The 12,905-nt window shown below is 44.1% G+C and overlaps 1 long non-coding RNA gene across 1 annotated transcript in view; it reads left to right on the forward strand.

Annotated features, from left to right (window-relative positions):
- The window catches only part of LOC138726823 (uncharacterized), a 441,180-nt gene that overhangs the window by 404,351 nt on the left and 23,924 nt on the right, over positions 1-12,905 (forward strand). The gene's annotated exons all lie outside the window — the stretch shown is intronic.

Below are 12,905 nucleotides of genomic sequence, written 5' to 3' on the forward strand. Positions count from 1 at the left end.
TTTCCTACACTGCTTCTGTGGGAAGTTTTTATTGGATCACATACTTTTAATCAGATCAGATATTTGCAATTTTGATGCCGTGTGAGAATGGCAGGGCTGGTGTTGGAGACACAGTATGCACCACCACCACCACTAACATTGGTGTATTATTTTTAAAAAGAAACTTCCTATTAAACTGTGCTCCAAGAACTAAAAAGGCCTGTAACAGAGCTTTTTAATATTTGATAGTGTTGAGTTTGGGTGAGGAACACAGGTTAATGCCAGCAGGTGCTGATGGAGGAAGGATGAGTGAGCTGGTGAGAGGCCACTCCGCCTTTTTCTTCACATAATTGATCCTTAGTCAGTAGAATAAACTATAAAAGAGACATAATTCAAGAAAATATTTGTCTAAAACAGATGGCCCTGGTGACTCAGAAAAAAAAAATACCCCCTCTGCTACAAGCTAGCTGAAAAGCAAAGTGGTTTGCCATGTAGAAAAAAAATGACACATTGTGGTGATGAGCCTGTCTAGGAAAAACGGAGGAAAAGAAGAGCATTCACAAATCCCATTTAAAAGATAAAAAAGGTTTATCTGCATCACTTCTCTGATCTAGCACCAGCCTGGTGGTCTGTGAGTGGGAGGATGGGGTGTTGGACATGTCAGAAACAGATTTGTTACCTGCTGTATTTCAGGATGGAGTTACACCACTTAAAAACTCCCAGAGCATGGGGATTTCCATAAATACCTTCAGCCTCTTGGTTTCAGTCACTTCTGTGGCATCACTGGTTTTGCCTTTATTTAGGGGAAATCGTAGGATATGCTATTTTCACCATAGCTTTTTGCCTCAGCTCTCCTTTTCTACCCTTTGGAATTCACTGAATTGTTTCCTTTTGTCATTTTTTGGCTACTGGCCAGCCCCAAGCTTAAGCAGTTTCTTTTCTACTGGCTGCCTCTGCAAGTACCTGCTGCTCTGCCCTCTCCTTCTAAGACCTGATGCTTTCATTCCTCTTAGAAAAACTTCTGTTATTCTACAGTGTTCACATTCTGCTGGAAACCTTCAAAATGACTTTGTACCTTCCTCGCAGTTTACCACATACAGCAGAGCTGTTCTGATATTAGGCTTTGACTCAAGCAAAACACAACTTACATCTGCAGATACACTTTTAATTTACCAGTCTGGACTATTTGCTTGTTCTTCATAGTGTAATTTCTGTGGTTCATAGGAAGCAGCTAGAGCTGAGCTGGGGGTGCAGATGCTTCTCCCTTTCCCAAGCCTTTGCATTACAGCTTCCAAGTGATCTGGCGCCACATAACCGCTGCACACATCCCACATGGACATCCCGCCCTGGGCTCACACTGCATGCCTGCCACCAGAGGGGTGATGCCAGCTCCTCCCTCTCCACCTGCAAGCCCACATCCTGACAGTGAGGATCCTGGCTGATGCTCTGGTCCCTGCTGGAGTTTTTTCCACTTCTCCATGACAGCCAAGGAAAGCTGTCAAGGAAAGCTTGTTGTAGGTAGAAGGTCTCCCGGGAGGGAAAACATAGAGTTGGCCCTTAAAATAACTGGTTGGGCTGTTGAGTTTGCTTTCTTACTTTCTGCTGAAGTTTTTCCTTTGGGACAGAAGGAATAAGCTTTTAATAAAGGCTGCAAGCTATTGAAGAGAAGCGAATTATTAACTTTCTTTTTCTTTGTTATCCAAGCTGATGTACCATGGCTGGTTGCAAAACAAGGCCAACCTTGCCTGTATTCAGAGAGTGTGGTGCACTCACACTATGTTATAATGTATGTACCACACACATACATGTTTTATGTACATATGTATGTGCATATATCAAATCACTTACCATATCAGGTCCAGGGAGGTTATTCTCCCTCTGTACTCGGCACTGGTGAGACCGCTCCTCGAGCACTGTGTTCAGTTCTGGGCCCCTCACCACAAGAAGAATGTTGAGGCTCTGGAGCGGGTCCAGAGAAGAGCAACAAAGCTGGTGAGGGGGCTGGAGAACAGGCCTTATGAGGAACGACTGAGAGAGCTGGGGTTGTTTAGCCTGGAGAAGAGGAGGCTGAGGGGAGACCTCATTGCTCTCTACAACTACCTGAAAGGAGGTTGTAGAGAGGAGGGAGCTGGCCTCTTCTCCCAAGAGACGGGGGACAGGATGAGAGGGAATGGCCTCAAGCTCCACCAGGGGAGGTTTAGGCTGGACATTAGGAAAAAATATTTCATGGAAAGGGTCACTGGGCACTGGAACAGGCTGCCCAGGGAGGTGGTTGAGTCACCTTCCCTGGAGGTGTTTAAGGCACGGGTGGACGAGGTGCTGAGGGGCATGGTTTAGTGTTTGATAGCAATGGTTGGACTCGATGATCCGGTGGGTCTCTTCCAACCTCATTATTCTATGATTCTATGATATAAACCACTGTACAATGGTAAAAATCCTTTTGTTGACCTGCACTGGGTAAGTACTGGTTGCCACGCAGAAAAATCTGGAATGCACGCTGGGCTCCCTGTTTCTGTGTACCTACAGCTGCAACAGAGGCCACACCACCGTCAACACGTTGCTAACTTGAAATAAAACTCAGCTTTGAATCCTCCCAGCTTAAGTCCCACACAGCTGGGATGGGAGAAGGCAGCCACAGCGTTCCCTCAGCTGTATCGCCTACCCGCAAGGGAGGAGTATGCTGGCACATGGCAAGAGTGCCAGTGCCTGACATGGTCACTGCCAGCAGCCGTTTCCTACTGTATTTCACTGCTCTGAGTGTCATGAACGAGCAAAAAGCACAGCATGGGTAGGGGGCTTGAGACAGTGTACTTCAAAGTACCTCAAAGATATCTTTATGTCACAAGGTTTCAAAGCAGTTTAAGGACCTACATACTTGTTGAAACAGCCTGTCCAAAGGCTGGTTTTAATTTGCTTTAGTAAGTTGAGAGGTTAAAATAAACCAGATTTTTTTAAGCAGCTATTTTTAAACTGCTTGTTTAAATTGGCTGAATTTAAATTCCAGTTCTATTTTTCTGATTCCCTAAAGAAAAGCTGGTATTTCAAAAGCTCAGGGCTTCAGCTCAAGTGATTCACTCTGCTGCAGATACCATCTGAATCAAAACAAAGCATGGATCCAAAAACCACACTCACTAAGGAAGAATTAAGCCACTAAAACCACTTTTTAATTGGCCTTTATGAATAATCATGACATATTTCCCCAATTGCTCTCTTTTAGCTTTGTTTTAGCAGATATAATCCCCTGCATAAAAGAACCCCTGCCAGTTTCAAGAACATTATCCTCAAACACAAACAGACTCTGGAAGCAAGAGGGGCCTGGCTATCTGTAGTACAAGGACCGATCATTAAAATGTGATGCTGGGGATCCTCCTCCTCGCAGGAGGATGGCTGTGTGCCTTTCTGGCACGGGATACATGCATGTTTTCAGAGGCATTCCCAGGGAAAAACAGTGCTTTGCTTCTCTTTTTGTGAGTCCTGCAGGCTGTTCCCCCCCCAAAAGGAGCTGCTATAAACTAAAGAAATAGTTTGGTGCAGCTACACCTCATGGAAATGGTTTTCACTGCTCCCACTGTCCTCAAGATTTCTAATGATCCAGAATCCCAATCAGCCTCATGTGTGAGTCATCAGTGCACACCTTGCCCATTCCAGGAATCACAGGAGGCTTCTTACCCTTTCCATGAAACTTAGTTTCAGACCCTCCACTGTGAACTTTCTCACACACTTCACCCTGAGTTGTAGTCATGTCTGTCCTGTCTTGACCGAAAGATTTGCCTGCAGGTCTAGCCCTCAGAATCGCAACATCCATCCTTACAATCTGATCACCATATCTGCAGATCTCTCTGATCTCCCACAGACTAAGATAAAGCAACGGGGCTGTAGAATAGCTTTGCAAAGTAGAGAAGTCCATCAATGCAGCTCTGAGTGCTGCATCACTGGACATGTACACGTGCAGACCATTCTGCTGCATCAATGCATTGTTTGAGGAACTCAGTCCATCCAAACCTCTGGTTTGATCCTATGTTTTCTCAGCAAACCAACCGTTGAAATGCAAACTCAGAAATAATGTGCTGGGTCAGCCAAAATTCATCAAGTGTCTTTAGAAACAACTACACTGGGATACTGCCTAGCTGGTCTGAGTGCATGTGTGAACACATACATGTTTGTGATAAGTGAAAGGTTGACATTTTCAAGGATTCAATGGCCAGGATGGATGGCTTCTCTTTTAATGCAAACAGAGATTCCAATGTAGCTATGTGATACCAGTAACAGAGCCTTTAGGAAAAGTACCACCAGCAAAAATACTCATGACTAAATAAAGAGTGGCCATTCCCCTTTTGGGACATTCAGCTAGTGGCTGTCTGACAGTGGCAATCACTTGGCCTAGCCTTGTCCTTCTGAAAGGTAATCATCCGAGTCTTAGCTATGAACATCAAAACCAAACCTACCTAAGGACCACCTGTTCCCATCCTAAAATAAGTGATGCATCTTGCCTTGTGGATGTGCCTTTTCTCTTGTTTGGCTGGTGAGGAAGCCTAGTTGAGTGGCTGATGCTCAGCTGTTCAGCTGGTAGATGACCATTGTGGGACGAAGTGACTCTTCCCTCCTGTCTCAGATAAAATCTGGAAGAAGAGCAAGGGCTCTCCTCTGTGAAACCTGAAAGGGCATCACTCTAGTGATCACGCACTCCATAGGACATCAGGAACAGTTAGAAACTGCGCATGGCTAAAATTTAGGAAGAGGTTAAATAGTTGCACTACACTCAGTCTTAATAACCAGTTTTCCTTTTGCAAGGAAGAATCATAAATAAGGTAGAGGAAATACAAAAAGCACACAATTCCCATTACCATAAGTTTTCAAAAATGTCTGAGATTGGAATTTTAAAAAGAGAGAAAACAGGTGCAGGTTATTTTAGTTTGTAGATTTTGCAGCACTAGATTTTCCCAGCAGTATGGATTTCTGCCAGTCTCCTTGCTGACCCTCCAAAAATAAACCACCCACTATACAGGTTAATTTCTTAAAAGTTGGACAAATATTTAGAATTTGCTTCCTTGAGGTGCTGCTTCACTGAACCCTAAAGTGTCTGCAGAGGAAATAACAGATAAAAACATACCACCTTGTCTTTGCCATCACTTTGAGTCCTCCACATCCTGCAAGAACAGCAGTTCCCAACCATTATTTTTACACAGTGTGACTGACGCCACCTCCTCTCCACGCCATCCTCACCATCCCTTGCCTTCCAGCCACTTTTCCCTCAGGCAACAGCAGCAGCTCTGAAACAAGAGGGTGCAGGGACCAAAGGTCTCCATACATCATCATTCCCACCATTCTCTCTCGGTGAGCCCAACGAGCCTGTTGGTGTGCGTTCCTAGCACTGCACATGGCAGTAGCTCCTGGCTGGGATAGCAGGGAAGGAACTGCCACAGCGGGCAGTTTTTCCCTTAGTTACTCTTCTTGAGCTGTTAAAACATTGGAGAAACGTGGCTTTCAAACTCATCTGGTCTGTCTCTCCATCTCAGTGCAGAGTTGGCTTTTTTTCCTCTATTGTAGGTTTGGGGAAGTCGTTATTGCACCATTTATCCCTTTTGCTGTCACACCTTGCCACAGATTTTTGAGGGTTTTTTTTAATTGAACAACCTGTTAGTTCCAATCCTTCCTCTAAGGCCATGTTTTTCTGGGCTTAGGTTTTATTTTTTTCCCTGGGCTCTCCTGGAACCTTTCCAACAGAGCCACAGCTGAACTACAGCTCCCAAAATCCAGCTGAGGCTCTAACACCTCTCAGCAGAAGGGAGGAATGGTTAGTCTCCTTTAGGCCATCCTCTTTTTCCTCCAGCCTGATGTCACGCACAAGGTGACTCAGCAAGCTTGGATTCAATCGAATTTTTCAAATGCTACAGAGACATCTCTCTCTTTGCACGCACAGTCTGGATTTTGGTGTGCATCTGCCTGCTGTGGCACATCCCTTTTTCCCGTCCTTCTTTCCTCTCTAGCTACAGATGATCATTTCCAGGTGGTGGCAATTCCTCCACTGTTTTCAGCCAGCTGAAGCCGGCTCTGTCATCCACCTTCTCCTCATGATCAGGAATGCACAGAAAATACTTACATGGTTGTGTATGTGCATGAACACGTAGGTGTTGGCTCAGGTTAAATAATTTAACAGCTTCCAAGTTAGTTATTTTATATCAATGTTCTGTCATGTTGCTCTAAGAGCAGGTTTTGACTTGATCTGCTTTCTTTATTTGTTGCTTGCATTCTCTCTCACCTGCGGGCTATGTGATCCCTTCAAGACTCAAGAGCAGTGACCGGTCCCAAAATGGGACACGTTTAAGACTACAGCTCTTGGAAGGGACTACAGCTTTCTAGGCAGACTTCTACATTTCTTCACATAGCCCTCAAACATGCTGCAGGTTCAAGGCTAAAAGCAGCTGTGTTGATTTTCTTTATTTGCCTTTATAGCAAACTGAAGTAACCTTTTGCTTTTGTTGGCACAGGCAATCTCTTTATGGGCAGTTTCAGTTTACTCATGCAGTGCCAACAGAGGAAAGCCTTCTATTAAATCCAAAGCAAATGAAACCTGGTACCGGTGCTGTGTTGTAGGAATCTGGGATGCTTTAACCAGCATTTCAGAAGCTGTACCTTGCAGTATCCAGCCAGCTTGGCTGAATAATGAGGAATACATCCATGCTGGCAGACTCTGCCACATGCGCAGCCTTTGGGGACCTGGGGGCTACAGCAGCAGCTGCTCTGGGTGAGTGATGGGGGGAATTCCACAATAGGAGCCTGATCCACCAGCCACCCTTCGGAGGCTCAAAAGCACATGCATTCAAGGGAATGAGGGAAAGCACACCCACCTGAGCTATTTTAGGCTACACAGGGAAATCTCTGTAATTCTGTAGTAATGAGAAGAGGAATTGCCTCTTCTAGCAAAGAGTGGGGGTTTTTGCATGGCACAGCTATTGAAGCACCCTGTTTGGGTTTGCAGACTGAGAAGCCTGAGAACGAGTGCTGGCCTCTATTACCATCTCCATGATATGGGGGCAGCACCTTCAAAGTAGCTGTCTTCTTCCCCTACCTCTCCCACTGCCCTTGTTAATACGTTTTAGGTGACCTGATTACACAGTAGAGTTAAAAGAAGGTCACTTGGGTACCATCAGACCACGGGAAGCATGATCAAGTACTGTGAAAGAGGTAGATTATTAGTGCTGTGGTTAAAAAGCCCATAGCTTACTGCATTAGGTAGTTCACCATTTCACTTCTTTACATTCACTGTTGTGGCAGGTGTGAAGAGACAGAGTAATCACTGTGAATAAGGTGATGGAAGTGGAGCTCCGCTCACTGCTCACTCCACCCTCACCTTGCACCACTTTTGTGAGAGCACTTGTCCTTGCTCTTGTCTTTAAGTCTTTGGCTGGCTGTTTTGCTTTCATTGAGGTCACCAGAACACTTCCAGGAATCTTGCTGTAAGAGATCATCTCAGTGTCTGACATTGCCTCCAGACATCCAGCTACAGGAACATGCAGACCTCAAGTACTTTCAGATGTCACCAGTTCTTTGAGGGAACTTCGTCATCTAGAGATGCTCAGACTCCAGTGAAATACAACTGTCACCTACACAAACTGCTTTTAACATCTTTCCACTAGCAAAGTTACTCTTTTACTGTGTTCCTTTTCAGATCTGTAGGAGCACCACATTCAGCATACATTAGTATTCTAAAATACATGCTTACAACTACCTGCATGTACTTTCACTTTATTAAAAATAAAATTTAGCTGCAGATTGACCCACCTGCTAAAGCTACCTAAAAATCTGGCTTTCTGCTTCTTTTTCTTTGGTGTGGATCATTTAGACTCCATCAAAACAGAATGCATGCATACAAGGTCCTGGAAGAAACAGTACATCTTGACATCAGGAAAGATTTCAACAAAAGGTTCCCAGGTCTTCAGAGTGGTACAACCAACCTTCTAGGGTGATGCTTTCTGAGACTGCAGCTGTGATGCTCCCCTTTTGGCCTGTAGGCTTAACATTTTTCTGTTGCCGTGGGATTTGAGGTGCAAGCCTTGTGCTGGGCTACACCTCCCTTGCAGTGCCACTTCCAGGGAAGACAGCTAGGCATTTCTTCAAACGAAGAAATTCAGATAGAGCTGCAACTCCAAACGCTGGGATGCTTTGGAATGAAATGACAAGTCTCATTCCTCCTCTCCAGCAAGTCTGAAACCAGCTTGAGCTGAACTGGTGATGGCAAACAACAGGGATAAGTCTTAAAAGTAGGATGCAGGCTTCCATCACCTACCAAAGGGGCCCAAGTCTCCTGTTGGAGCATGGCAAGGGAAGTTAAAGGTGTTGGAACAGAACAGCGCTGTGCTAAAGGCAAAGGAAGGCGTAGACCACATTTTGGTAAACTGTACCAATTACAGCTGCTTCGTACTGATGCGACACCACCACCCACCCCCAACCTCACAACCAGCTTGATATGGAAAACATGCACGCAACCCCCTCTCCTCCCATTTTCCAGTGTCTGTCCTTTTCTTCCAGCCTCACGAGCTCAAGGCGCTTTCTCTTTGCTGCTCACTTGGGGATGGATTCTGGCCTGGCAGATCTTGCTAGGTACCAAAGAGGTTATTTTGCTGAGGTTTCCTAGCCTGGGGCTGCAATCTAGATTTGGAATAGGTTCTGGCATGGAGCAGTCCCTCATCAAGTGCATGTGGTGAAGAGGGTTTTTTTTGACTGTTGGTTTATAAAGGAGTCATGTCCTGTACCTTTTGGCACAGGGCTTTTCTCTTGTGGTAATTGTTTTGCTTTAGCATCTTTCCCATCCTGGCTTTGTGACACACGTTATTAATTCACCTGCAGAGCCTGTCAGAAGCTCATGCCATCTTCAAGGAAGTATTAGGTTGATGCAAAAATAATTGCAGGGTTTTTTTGTTAACTGTGGTGCTTTTTTTGTATTAAAATTTTATTTAACTGTGTTCATGTGGTGTACCATTTTAAAGCGTGGAATTTGCTCTACTTTTTAATGCTAATTGTTTAATTTTTACTGTTCACTCTTTTTTATATTACACTGTCAAATGAAAGGGGAAAAAAGCAAACTCAAATGATTTTGTTGTACAACTAAAAAGGGGACACAAAGCAGCGGAAATTGCTAACAACATCAACTGAGCATTTGGCCAGGGGACGGTCAACAGATGTACATCACAACATTTGTTTCAAAAATTTCATAACAGAAATGAGAGCACTGTAGGTGAGGAGGGACCTTCCATGACAGACAACAATCAACTGAGGTTGAAAATGGCCATGACGAAGTCTGCTCTGCACTTCTTTTGCACAACAAAACCAATCCATTTCTTGATCGCATTGTGAGATGTGATGGAAATGGACTCTATAAAGAGTTGCAGCTCTATATAAATTTCTTCATTTGAAAAGTGTGTGTCCCCTGCCTAGCTGCCTTCCCTGGAAGTGACACTGCAAGCAAGATGCAGCCATCTACAAAATGGCTACATTCTACAGCCAACAGCTTTCCACACAGTGACTGCAGTGAAATGAAGCACCAAAACACTTTCCCGGATTGAAGCTGCACTAAAAGAAGGTGGTTATGGTCCCTGTTTGGTGGTTGGCAACGGAAATCACCCAGTATAACTTTTGAATCCTGGAAAAACTATCACAGCAGAGCAGTATTGCCAGGAAAGCAACGAAATGCACCAAGAACTGCAATATTTAGATCCAACATTGGTTGATCACAAAGGCCCAGTTATTCTCCACAGCAGCACCCAATCACACGTCTCGCAAATGACTGCAGAAGCTGTGCAAACTGGGCTACCAGATCTACCTCACCTGGTTTACTCACCAGATCCCTCTCCCACTGCTCATGGCATTTTCAAGCATCTTGACAACTTCCTGCAACAGGTTTCCCACAACTAAGCAGTAGCTCCAAACACCTTTGAAGAATGCCTTCATCAGTTCTAAGGCTCCAGAATTCTACAGTACCAGAATAGACAGACCTGCTTCTTGCTGGCAAAAATTCATAGGTTCTAATGGTTCCTATTTCAATTAATAAATTTTATTCTAAGCTGAGATCTACTGCTTTGAAGTTGATGGCTAAAAATGGCAATTATTTCTGCACCAAACTAATACTTGTAGTTCATTTAGCTGAGGAGGGGGGCGGGCTGGAAATGGGGACCACCTTCTCCTCCATCTCCTGCATTGTGACTGGCACAGTTACGACATATCCTTTCATACATTATTCACACATCCCTACTGATGCTGTAGTTTTATTTCACGCTCAGTACAACATTTAAACTGTTTATGCTTTGGTGCTCTGGTGTACTATCATTGCAAAAAGCAGTCTCATGGTCCAGAATCATGTGGTGATCCCTTTATTGCCCATTACTATTTGATTTATATGATTCACTGGTGAGCTGGTACAAGGGAAAAAAAGGTAGCATAAAACACATCCTAACAGGGCTATGCTAGTATCTGCACATCACCTTTATTAAACACAGTTGTAAGGCTGGTAATGTGGCACATGTACAAGGCAAATCTTGCACCACGCTTCAAACAAATGGCTCTACTGTACATCCATCTCTACTCACCCTCATAGTTAGGCTGGGGTTCCCTTCCCACCTCTTGCAGGCAGTCAGGTAGGAGATCCTCCTGTCCCCCACAGCCCAAGAGAGGACGGGCCATGCTGCCACTGTGGAGGCAGGGGAGGAGACACCGAGGCGGGGGGGGGGGTGGGGTGGGGGGTGGAGGGGTGGTGGGGGGGGGGGTGGTGGGGTGTTCTTACCAGGAGGAAGAAGGCAGCAGGGGCCCACCCCTGCCCAGTATTCTGCTGCAATGAAGTTCCCCAGTGGCTGTAGTACCAGACACAAAGGCAGGGAACAGTATTGTAGAGAAAAAGCAACTGCCCTTCTCCTCTTCTCAACCTTTTTTACCCAAATCTCTGAACACCGTTACATTAAATACCAATATCACGGTACTGTTGAGCTTTCTAACGGGAAAAAAAACCCTTATTTTTTCCTGTCTACATACCAGGTAAGGGAGGAGGAAGCATGAAGGGCATTTTAGGTTCCTACAGTTGTACCTCTTTAACTGTTCCCATGCCAGCCAAAAGCTCACAAACTTCCCAGAATAGAAACAGCTTCACTCTGTCAAAGCCTGATGTACTTGACACATTTTTTCCTTTTTTAGCTGTAACTCCAGCTATAGAGGGATTGTGTTTCAGAAAACCTCGCTGTTTTATAATTGCGGTACCGTGCTCCTTTAATTATAATTGATACAAATCAAATCTTTCAATTCTGTGTTCCTTGAATCTAAGCTTCAAAATTCTACCCAGCCTGACGCCCCAGTACCTGCAGAGGTCTGTGCACCACACAGCACCTTTAATTCCAATTCATGTTTAATATGACAAATCCTGTCTTTTCCACGGAGCTCAGCTAGTAAGAGATGTCAGAGGATTCTAAAATGCTTTTTGCTTCAGTGAAACTCTTATCTTGACTGCTTATGCTCAAACTTAGATTAAATTAATTGTAATGAATAGACCTCAAAGATCTCTATTCTCCTTATAGCTGTCTTTGAACTTCTAATTGTTTGTGCTTGGATGAACATTCTGGTCAACAGCAGAGTGAATTTCTGCTGGATTTTTTGCATATTCCTAGTTTATTAAAGAATACTGCCTTCTTACACAAGAAAACAAACAAAAAACAAAACCCCAAACACCCAAAATACAACTGAATGCTCTTGCTCTGAAAGCAATTCCTGCTGCATTTGTGGTAGAAAAGAAGGAAAGTTAAGTGAATTTAACCAAATGAAACTACCATCAAGTTGGCCCTAAGGTAGAAATTCTGAGTAATGTTGTCATCCTTCATTTTTCCATAGGTCTTGTAATCATGCTAAGTTTAACCCACACCTAACTATTGTGTATTCTTAAAAGAAATGTGAAAAAAATCCCACTAACTAGCTCGAGCAATCAGTTTCAAAATCTTTCATTATCTGGAAGTACATAAATTGTGCATGACAGTTAAAACTCTGCACTTCAAACAGTTTCTAATTTGAGTTGATGGCATGCCAGACCTTACTCTGCACCACTTAGTTACTATGCCCAAAGGACATCACTGAGGTGTGGAGGTAGCAGGCAGACTTCACGTGACAACTGCATGTCCCCAGGTACCTCTACTTGGTCAGCTGGTTGGTCACGTACAGAACCTAGAACTCCTGAAGGATGCAAAAGTACCACTATTAGAGCCAAGTTGGAGAAACTGTTCACACTCTTCCAGCAAACTTGCAATTCCTAAGCTATCTGAAATACTTCTCCCACCAAACGTGTATTCATGATAGTCTCTCTCCCCCTTCACTGCACCCACTCTCCCACCCAGTAATTTCAAAAGCCTTTTCTGTAGTCTTTAAAAACAAGCAAGCAAGCAGAAGGAAACCAAAACTTGTTTCAACACTGTAGTTCTCCTCCCCCAAAACAGATGATCCATGTCTCCATGCTATTTATATTTGCATACTAAAGTTTCTTTCCAATTTATCAATCCACTGAAATATAGCCTAGTTCTACTCTATTTTAATCCTTTGTAACTGCTCCTTCCCCATATACCATAGCCCAGCTGCAGCAGAAAAGGGGGCCCATGAAAGCCAGCTCTGTTATCACACAACGGCCAATGCAAGCACCTTGTGTGGCATTTGGAGCACACCTACCAGATCACGATGCACCCACATCAGATCTCAGAAGCATGCACAGTAGGCAAAGGACAACTGTGAGCTCTTAGCAAGAGAAACAGTCCAGGCTCATGCACCTTTTTACAAAATGAAAGTTTTGAAGCAAGATGTATTTAAGATCAAGATTATACCAGTTGTATCTATGACAAAGGTAAAGAGCACCAAGCACAAAAGTTATTTACTGCAGTTATTTAGTGGAGAAAAACCAAAACCAC

This window comes from Phaenicophaeus curvirostris, chromosome 1, assembly GCF_032191515.1.
Source record: "Phaenicophaeus curvirostris isolate KB17595 chromosome 1, BPBGC_Pcur_1.0, whole genome shotgun sequence".
Lineage (NCBI taxonomy): Eukaryota > Metazoa > Chordata > Aves > Cuculiformes > Cuculidae > Phaenicophaeus > Phaenicophaeus curvirostris.